Here is a 9876-nt window from a genome sequence, read left to right on the forward strand (position 1 = left end):
GATAGGTAGTCTAATTTTTGAAGGGCAGATGAAATTCCGTTCAGCATTCCCATGTTGTAGAACACCAACATTATAAAGATCTCTTGTGACACATTTGGTGTTAACCCAACAAAATTCATTTAAAAACCTACCATGTTTTTATTTTTTGCTTGTAGATTTAAATCCATAATGAGATGTGGCCACCCAAAATGATCATCACCTCTTCTTAGGACAATGTAAGGAAGCAGGACAGTAATCTGTTCAGCCTAATATACATCTAACTTTTGTCTCGTATAGATGTACTGCCTTCAACTCCACGTTGTATGATGGAATTTTCTAAATTGTGACTATCATCAACCTATTTCATTTACCCTTGTCCAGCTCCTCCCAGGTCAAGGTGTTGATGGCACTTCTCCACCTTTGCCTCTACTTCCACCACTCCTCTTCAATAATTGTATTCCAGTCCAGTCTTCTTTTTCTTATACTGTTCTTGACAGGGTCCATCCATCTTGCTCTGGGCCTCAATCTTGCCCTCTATCTTAGCTTCCAACAGTTGTTTTGGTATCCTTACCTCCTCCATCCTCATAGCATGTCCAGAACATCTCAATTTATTCTTCTCCATCCTATCACTCAGTTTTTCTATCCCTATCTCTTTTCTGATCTGAACATTTCTTACTCTGTCCTTGTCTTCCCTACCATAACTCCTCAAGAACTTCATCTCACTGGCCTGAATTTTACTCTCATTTCTTGCTGTCAGAGTCCAAGTCTCTGATGCATACGTTAATATAGAGGTATAGTACATCTTGTACATTATCTCTTTACATTTCATAGGAACTTCTCTGTTCCACACCAGGTTCGTTACATTCTGGTAGAACGTACTGCCCGCTTGTACCTTTCTGCTGATCTCCTTATCCAACCTTGCATCTTGCATTATTTCACTTCCCAAATATTTAAAGTATTCAAACACCGCTAGGTTTTGTCCCCTGATATTAACGATACCTTTTCCTTCTGTTTCTCCTCTTGTCATCACCACTGTTTCGCTCTTCTCCCCACAGATTTTCATAATATATTTCTCAGTACTGTCCTTTAAAGCCTCTAGTTGTATTTGCACAATACCGTTATTATTATACCTTTACACCAGTCATCAAGTACTTGCCTTTTCCTCCATGTATACCCATATAACTATCTCTCCATAAATAGTGTCCAAAGAAATTTCACCAATAAGGGAAGACCAAGCAAGTTGGCTATGCACTTCACACTGTGTAACTGTTAGCTTGCATTTGGGAGATGGTGAGTTCAATGAATCCTCCTGGTGACTGAAAAAACTAACCATTATAAATGAACTGAGTCTAAACTGAAAAGAGATGGCTTCAGATAGCACGAACAAATTTTTTTTACACCAGACAAACGCTGAGGCTGTATCTTACAAAGCCATAGTCACTTCCTTCCGAGTCTTAGCCTGTCCTATCCCGTAATCACCATTAGATCTACCTGAGCCACTGCATCGTAAAAACAGCCAATGATATGGGTAGAAAGACTTATCACTATAGTCACTTCTTCAATAATGCACACATTCGTTTTCCCTCAAGTCCAAGCTAGTTGTAGCATTCCACAGCAACACTACATGTTTAAGGCATTGATACAACTTTTGTTGTTAGTTCTGATGGTCCCCTAGGATAATACTGGTACATCTCCTTATATCCCTTTTACAGTGATTGTGTCACTGATAACTGTAGTCACAGGTTAAGAAAACACAAGAAATGTTTTGTGATCCTAATTTTGTATCTCTTCTTCTGCCATCACTTTAACCTATTCCATACTGTAGTTTCTTTTTAAATTTTTTATCCTGCTCAGTAAGATATTTGTCTAATTATCAGAACAAAGTATTCAATGGATAGCATTTTCCTTAACCAAGTCAGTATTTTTGTTGTGTGATAATGCAAATTGACTGAGAAATGCTGCAATTCTCCTATCATCTCTATTTGTTGTAAAAGAATAAGATGTCTGAAAGGTAAAAACATACACATCGTTCTGATGCTGTTGAGAAAACACTCATCACGTCCACATAAAGGTAAAAGAATGGAATTATTGCATGCCTATTTGTGTGAAAAAAGAGTATATTATTGAAAGGAACCATTCATTAAAAAGATCATTAATCAGATAAAGTTTTTCTGCTTTAGTTGTGTGTTCCTCAGCGACGCATACACATGACCAGGATAACTATCTAAATCCTCAGTTAAAAGTACCAAATTGTTGTATCGTAGGCTAACATTATGTAAAGTTGACATTTTCTAAAACAATTTACTTGCCTAAACTTTCTGTGTGGTGATTACCATGCCCATTAATTCTTCTCTCGGTGCCTATCCGTTTCGGATGTTGGCGATCATGATGGCTATTTTCGTCCTGTTTGTGGCAGCGTGGAACAGTTCAACTGATGACATATTACACCAGCCTCTTTGTCAAGCCAAGATATTTGCCTTCTTCCAGGACCTCTTTTGCTGTTGATTTTCCCCTGGAGTATTTTTTGGAGTAGGTTGTATCTATTTGTGTTGCGCATTATATGTCCCAGATACTGCAGCTTTCGGCATTTCACTATCTTGATCAATTGAGGTGTTGTGTGCATCCTTCTCATTACTTCCACGTTTGTCATTCTCTGGGTCCAAGATATTCTCAGGATCCGCCTATAAAGCCATGTTTCAAAGGCCTCCAGCTTCTTCTCTGTGTTTTTATTTAAGGTCCATGTCTCTGCACCATATAAACGAACAGAAAATACATAACAGTGCAGAAGTCTGATTTTAGTCCCTAAAGTTAGATTGTGGCTTTTAAACACATTACTCATTTTCTGGAACACACTTTTTGCTTTTCCAATGCGTACCTTGACTTCTTGTGAGCAATCCCAGTCTTCATTTATTATGGTTCCAAGGTATGAATATTGTTTTTACCCTTTCTATACTCTTTTGATTTATAACCAAGTTTATTCCGGAAATATTTTCCTTAATTATAACCATGAGTTTTTTCTTTGCGGTGTTTATTTCAAGCCCGTATTGGCTGCTGACTCTTACAGTTCTATCCATTAGTGATTGTAGCGCTTGGATAGTATCAGCAAATATAATTGTATCATCAGCATACCAGATGTTGTTTAATCTCATTCCATTTTTCAAAATTCCTTCTTCTATATCTTACAAGGCTTCTCTAAATATGTATTCTGAATACAAATTAAATAGTATAGGTGACAAGATACATCCCTGCCTCACTCCTCTCAGGATTTTGACTTCTTCGGTGTGTTCTCCTTCAACACGCAACACTGCTGTTTGATTCCAATACAGCATCTTGATGATTCGCAGATCTCTTTCCTCCATTCCAATATTTCTCAAAATATCCATCAATTTTTCATGTTTTACACAGTCAAAGGCTTTCTGGTAGTCTATGAAACAAGCAAATACATTCTTATTTACATCTCTACATCTCTGAAAGAGGACCTGCACACTGAACAAAGCTTCTCTCGTACCTACTGCTTTAATAAACCCAAATTGATTAGGGGCTATCTGATCTTCACACAGTCTGTATATTCTTCTGTGTATCACTCTCAAGAACACTTTCAAGAGATGACGCATCAAGCTTATTGTGCGGAAATCTCCACATTGGTTTGTGTTTGGCTTTTTTGGCAAGGTGATGAACTCTGACTTGAGTCATTCCGATGGAATGTTCCCGGATACATAAATTTGGTTGAAAATTTTGGTCAACCATTTTACATGATGTTCATCCATCAGTTTTAAGAACTCTGCTTCTACTTTATCTGGTCCCACTGCCTTTCCGTCCTTCATCTGATTGATGGCTGTTTGAACTTCTTCTTCTAATATATCTGTGCCGCTTATTGCATTTGTATTTTGTGTAAAAGCACATCTAGTGTCATGAAATAAATCTTCTATATATTTTTTCCAAATCTTTTTCTTGTCTTCTAAATCCACCATCAAGTACCCGCCTTCATGTATTAACTTTCCACCAGTCCCATTCCTGTATTTCCCTGTTACTTCTCTTACTTTCCTGTGTACATTGAAGCTGTCATACCTACTTTTATATAACTCAATTTTCTCACATTGCTCCACTTTTTTTTTTTTTTTTTTTTTTTTTTCTTTTGCCTCCCTAATCTTTCTTCTGATGCCTGCATTTATCTTTCTGTATTCTGCAGGTTTTCCTTTATTGACTCTTCTTTTCTCCATTAGGTTCAGTATTTCATCTGTCATCCATGACTTTCTCTTTTTCTCGTCCGGTTTCATGTACTTCTCTTTTATTTGCTGAACGGCGTTTTGTAGTTTAGTATTGCTGGTGATGTTTTCCTCTGTGATAATCTTCAACTTAAGTTCTACTTGCATGTTCTGTTTCACTATTGGGTCTTTGATTTTCCTCAAATTGTAGTTTTGCCTGTTCTTCCTGTTCACTTTCTTCATTTTGACTTTGAAAACTCCAACAAGTGGTGTGTGATCTGAGTCGACGTCTGCACCTGGGTAGGTTTTCACTGCGGTGCAACTGTTCCTGAAACGTTTATTTACCAATATGAAATCAGTCTGGTTTCTCACACATTTCCCGAGTTTGTCCATTGGAGACTTCCATGTATATAGTCTTCTAGGTGGGAGTTTAAACCAAGTGTTCATGATCACTAAATCATTTGACATCGCAAAACTAAGATCATCCCCTCTGGAATTCCTCTCTCCTAGTCCAAATGGTCCTACCATGTCTGATGTCCTACCTTCCCCCACTTTCGCATTGAAATCTCCCATCACAATTGTCAGGTCATGTTTGTTAAGGTTTTCCAAAATTCCATTTATGCTTTCGTAGAATTCTTTTACCTCTTCATCTTCCTTGTCCATTGTATGCGCATACACTTGTATTATATTTATGTCAATAGGCCTAGCACTCAGCTGTAACATCATTACTCTGGCTGATACGGGTGTGAAACTTTTGAGACACCTTGCTACTTCCGCTGAAAGTATTACACCGACTCCATGTTCATGAGTTCCATCAGCTCTACCCGAATATAGCACATCTCCCGTATTCGGCCATCGCATCGCACTAACACCAAGTATATCTTACTCCATCCTATCCATTTCTTTAATCGTATTATGTATTTTTCCTCCTTGTCTCATTGTTCTCACATTCCAGGTTGCCACTTTAAGTTTTTCTTGCCACTTGATTTTCTTCATGCCAGTACTCACTACGGTTCCTCCCGGAGATCCGACTGAGGAACTTACTCCGGATGATGATAATTTCGTCATGAGCATAGCCATAATGATTACTAGGACTTGCCATCAGGCCTTTAATGTAGTTGTTGTCCAGTGCGTTCTACATCCTTATGCCGTTGACCACCTTTGTGGTTCCTCCACCTTTAAAGCCAGTTGCCCAACTCAAGGACAAAAGGGTGCCCTTTAAGAGCTAATTAAGGCGAGAGAGGATATTTCTGTCGGGGTTTTCTCCCTTAGCCTTTGATAGTCCCCTATCAACCTGCAAGGCAGCAGGTTGTACTCGTATTAATCCCCAAGTACAGGGCTGCCTCTTTCGCAATCTCCACCGTTCCGAAGTCCATCTTCTCCGTTAAAGATGCCCATTAATAATTAGTGTATATTACCTCAGCGAGACAATAGATCAAGCTGCTTTAAATGGCTTTTTGGTTAACTGGTTAGCATAATGGTCTTTGGAATATAGGATCCTGGGCTTGAAACCTGGCCAGGTCAGGGATTTTAACCTTCACTGCTTATTTCCTCTTGCTTGGGAACTAGGTGTAAGTGCCATCTTCAACATTAGATTTCATCGTAGCAGTAGCATATGGTGGGATCAAGACGTGGGCCACCACTAGACTTAGGTTACCCCTTTTTGATAGTCAGTTTGGTGAATGTCAAATCCTAAGCGTTCTGAGCTGCAGCCAATAGTCAACAGAATAGCCTGCTGTATTGTCAGTCCTGTTTCACAAGCTACTGCCTTGGCCTCTTCTGCTGTCAATAATCAACACATGATCAGTGGAGATAGTAGCCTAAGGTTTAGCAAATTAAAGTCCGGCTTTGTGGTGAAATGGATAGAATGCTTGCTTTTGGTCCGATGGGCTCGGTTCGATTCTCAGAATCAACCCCCTCATACTCTTTAATTCCCCTGGCTTGGGAACTGGGTGTTAATCATGTCTTCGCCATTCATTTTATACAGATGCCATCCACCATTATTATTATTATTATTATTATTATTATTATTATTATTATTATTATTATTATTATTATTGAAAATGAATTGAAAACCTACAGCCTGTTTTCCAGTCTTTGACCGGGTCAGGGATGAAATGAATGAACCAGATATAGGCTATTATTACAATGGGGTCGCCACTCCCAAGGTGGTATTAATGACTGATAAATGCTATGAAATGATAATGGAGAGTGTTGCTGGAATGAAAGATGACAGGGAAAACCGGAGTACCCGGAGAAAAACCTGTCCCGCCTCTGCTTTGTCCAGCACAAATCTCACATGGAGTGACCGGGATTTGAACCACGCGATCCAGCGGTGAGAGGCCGACGTGCTGCCATCTGAACCACAGAGGCTATTATTATTATTATTATTATTATTATTATTATTATTATTATTATTATTATTATTATTATTATTATTATTATTATTAAAATTTTGAATTTTACAGCATTGCCAGCAGTGGTACCTATCGTTCACTGGTTTATTAGCTTTCTTCTCGGGAGATCAGTGGTGGTTTCCGACCCATGATCACAGGTTCAGTTCCAACCAACCAAAGAGAACACTAAACCTGAAAGATTGCATTTCATTTTAGCAGATCTACTGTATTACTCCTACAACAGTAGGCCTGCAGTGTACTTCTACAAGGATGTAGGAGCAAAAGGGAGTGAATACCAGCACTCTGTTATCTGAGTATGAGGTGAGGAAGTATATATGATGAGGAACGCGTGTCACTTCGGAAACTTCAGAAGAACTTTGAGTCTTTGAGCTATCTGCCCGTTAGCAGTGGCGATCTGACAGACCGAAGCCTAGCACAGCTATTCCCCACCGGTCCCCGCTTCTGTCGGGCGTTTAGCTGCAAGCCGTGTGAGGCGAGGGGAGAGGGATGGAGTGCCTGGGCTGCAATATCTTTCTCCGATGCCTTGCATTCAGAAATACGAGCGACGTTTTATCTCATTGCGTTCAAGATTTGTAAATGGATCAATGTATCAGGTGCTTACATTACAATGTGCTCTAGATTTACATCGTTCTCATTTGAGGTTAGGGCTTCACCGATAGGCTTGGTAGCCCTCAGTATACGCCACTGCATCGTAGGTAGGGTCTCATCCACAAGACCCACAGATTGCCCGTGGCATCAAGACAACAAACCTGCACCACGCCTCTCCAGAGGCTGCACACTACTATTATTATTATTTATATTTATTAGCTTCCTTAAATGTAATAGCATCAATAGTGAGTAAAACAACGTGTTTTTTTTTTTCTGTGCATTAGCTTACTGCTTGTAGGTACGTTCAAGGAGCATCTGGAGGCTGTCTTGTACATGGAGGTAGATTGTTGAGGTTGAGAACACAGCTTTCTATTGTGTTAAAAGTAGGTCATCTTTGTATGTGTTTTATGCCACACTTTCTTCAATTTGTACAATATGACCTTGTCCTTGACACTGATTCAGTATTGTCTATGATGTAAGATGATGGATCAATGTATCAGATGCTTACATTACAATGTGCTCTAGATTTACATCGTTCTCATTTGAGGTTAGGGCTTCACCGATAGGCTTGGTAGCCCTCAGTATACGCCACTGCATCGTAGGTAGGGTCTCATCACAGTTGTCTTCGGAACATTATGATTGAAACTTGATGTCCATTGTGACATATGAGAATTTAAAGTTGGTAGAGAACACACACGGTCAAGATCCAGTCATTTGTCCATTTACTCTAACAGTGGTAGTTAGAGCCCTGCACGGATGCGGATGTCCATGAAGTTAGTGTCTTGGCGGATACAAACTGTATGGCAGTGCGGATAATTTTGCTGATAATTTCTAAATAATGACGTTTATTGATTTTCACTCAGGTATACTCCTGTTTTTGCTTGTAGTTAAGCGACCCTTAAAATTGGTATGGTACAAGAGTGATATATAAAGAGCCTTGAAACCATAAAGCCATAAATCTGACCTAAGCCTAACTGGCTCCTGCCCACAATTAATGGAAGAAAGGAACAAAGGTCAATACGTTGGTAGTTGTCGCAAGAGAAAATCCCTCATAAACCTGCAACTGTAGGTTATTATTAAGCGTATGGAATTTACATATTGGACAAGTATATACAATATTATACAAAAGAAAAACCTGCAAAGAATACATGGTACTAAGTAGGGAACAATTACACATGGATATCTAAATATTTTATCCATTGCACTAGGGATACTGAGACATCAGCAAAGTCTTTCCGGTCTTCACCATAAGCACGCAGAGGGCATTCGTCCATTATATGATGCATAGTCTGAACCAATGCACCACAATCACACGCTGGAGAGTCCCTGAAGCCCCACTGGTGAAGGGAGAATGCAGATCTTCCACAATTACTGTAGTGTGAAACCTGTTTAGTGATGACAACGTTCTTCTTGGCAAACTGAAACCAGCTGGAGCGTGGTTTGGATTAAAGAGGCTTGGCCACTCCGGAGCTGTACGAAACCATTGCTCTTTCCATTCCTCTTTTAAATTGAAAGCAGCATCCATTAGATTCTTAGCTGTTTTCATTGGTGGCTTACACGATTTCAGCCTTTGTCTCCAGAGATCTGCAACATCCCTGTGGATGGGTGGAGTTGGATTGGACATTATCTTATATTCTTGAACAAGGGCTCTTGAACATTGCAGGCTTTGTGGAGCAATGTGGGATAGGACTGGCAGCCAGTGCGTTGCAATAGGCTTCAGAGTACCAGAGATGATACGCATGGTGGTGTTAAGTTGTACATCGACTTTCTTCACGTGGCAACTGTTAAGCCATACTGAAGAGCAGTATTCAGCTGCAGAATACACGAGGCCAAGCGCAGTACGTTATAATGTGTCCACTGAAGCACCCCAAGAAGTTCCACACAATTTAAATAGAATATTATTACATGATCTCAACTGTAGGTGTTTTGGTGCCAGATGTCAGGCCTATTGTATTATGTCAACAGATCCATCCGTTTCAATACCTTGGGTGTAATGTACTGTAGTTAAATATTTAAATTATCCATGGATAACAATTTTGTGGATGCGGATAACCATCCGCGGATGCATGTGTGGATGCGGAGCGGATATTATTTTTTATATCCACGCAAGGCCTATACATAGCAACCTTAATAATATTCATTTTCTTTGTTACACTACTGAGACATTGCACCAACATGCCAAAAGTCATGGAATAGCAGTAGTTAAAGGTAAGTCAGTGCCGCCACCATACTGTGACATCTTGGAAGTGCCCAGATCTGTCAGGTTTGATCTGACATCACGAGAGTGAGAGTAAACACAGTCTCTGCTGGTCATGGCAAGGCAACATGAATTATCATTTTTCAAACAGGGCATGAAAGTGGGGCCAAATGGATGGAACATTCCATTGTCGAAGTTGTGCAAACATTTGACATTATTAAATTGACAGTGTCATGTGTACTGGGAATACCTCCTGGAGGGCATTACTACCCACAGTGAACAGCGCAGTGGCCAACCACAGATGCTTAATGATCGTAATTAGTGGCGTCTTGTTAGAAATGTTCATGGTAAACAGACAAGCCACGCTGGTTTAAATCACATCCACACTCAGTTGAATGCATGTGGTACCAGGCTCATATCCAGCAGTGCAGTGGTTTTTAACATCATTGGAATATGGGAGCAGAAGACCTACCAGAGTGCACTTGTTAAC

This window comes from Anabrus simplex, chromosome 1, assembly GCF_040414725.1.
Source record: "Anabrus simplex isolate iqAnaSimp1 chromosome 1, ASM4041472v1, whole genome shotgun sequence".
In the NCBI taxonomy this organism is placed as follows: Eukaryota; Metazoa; Arthropoda; class Insecta; order Orthoptera; family Tettigoniidae; genus Anabrus; species Anabrus simplex.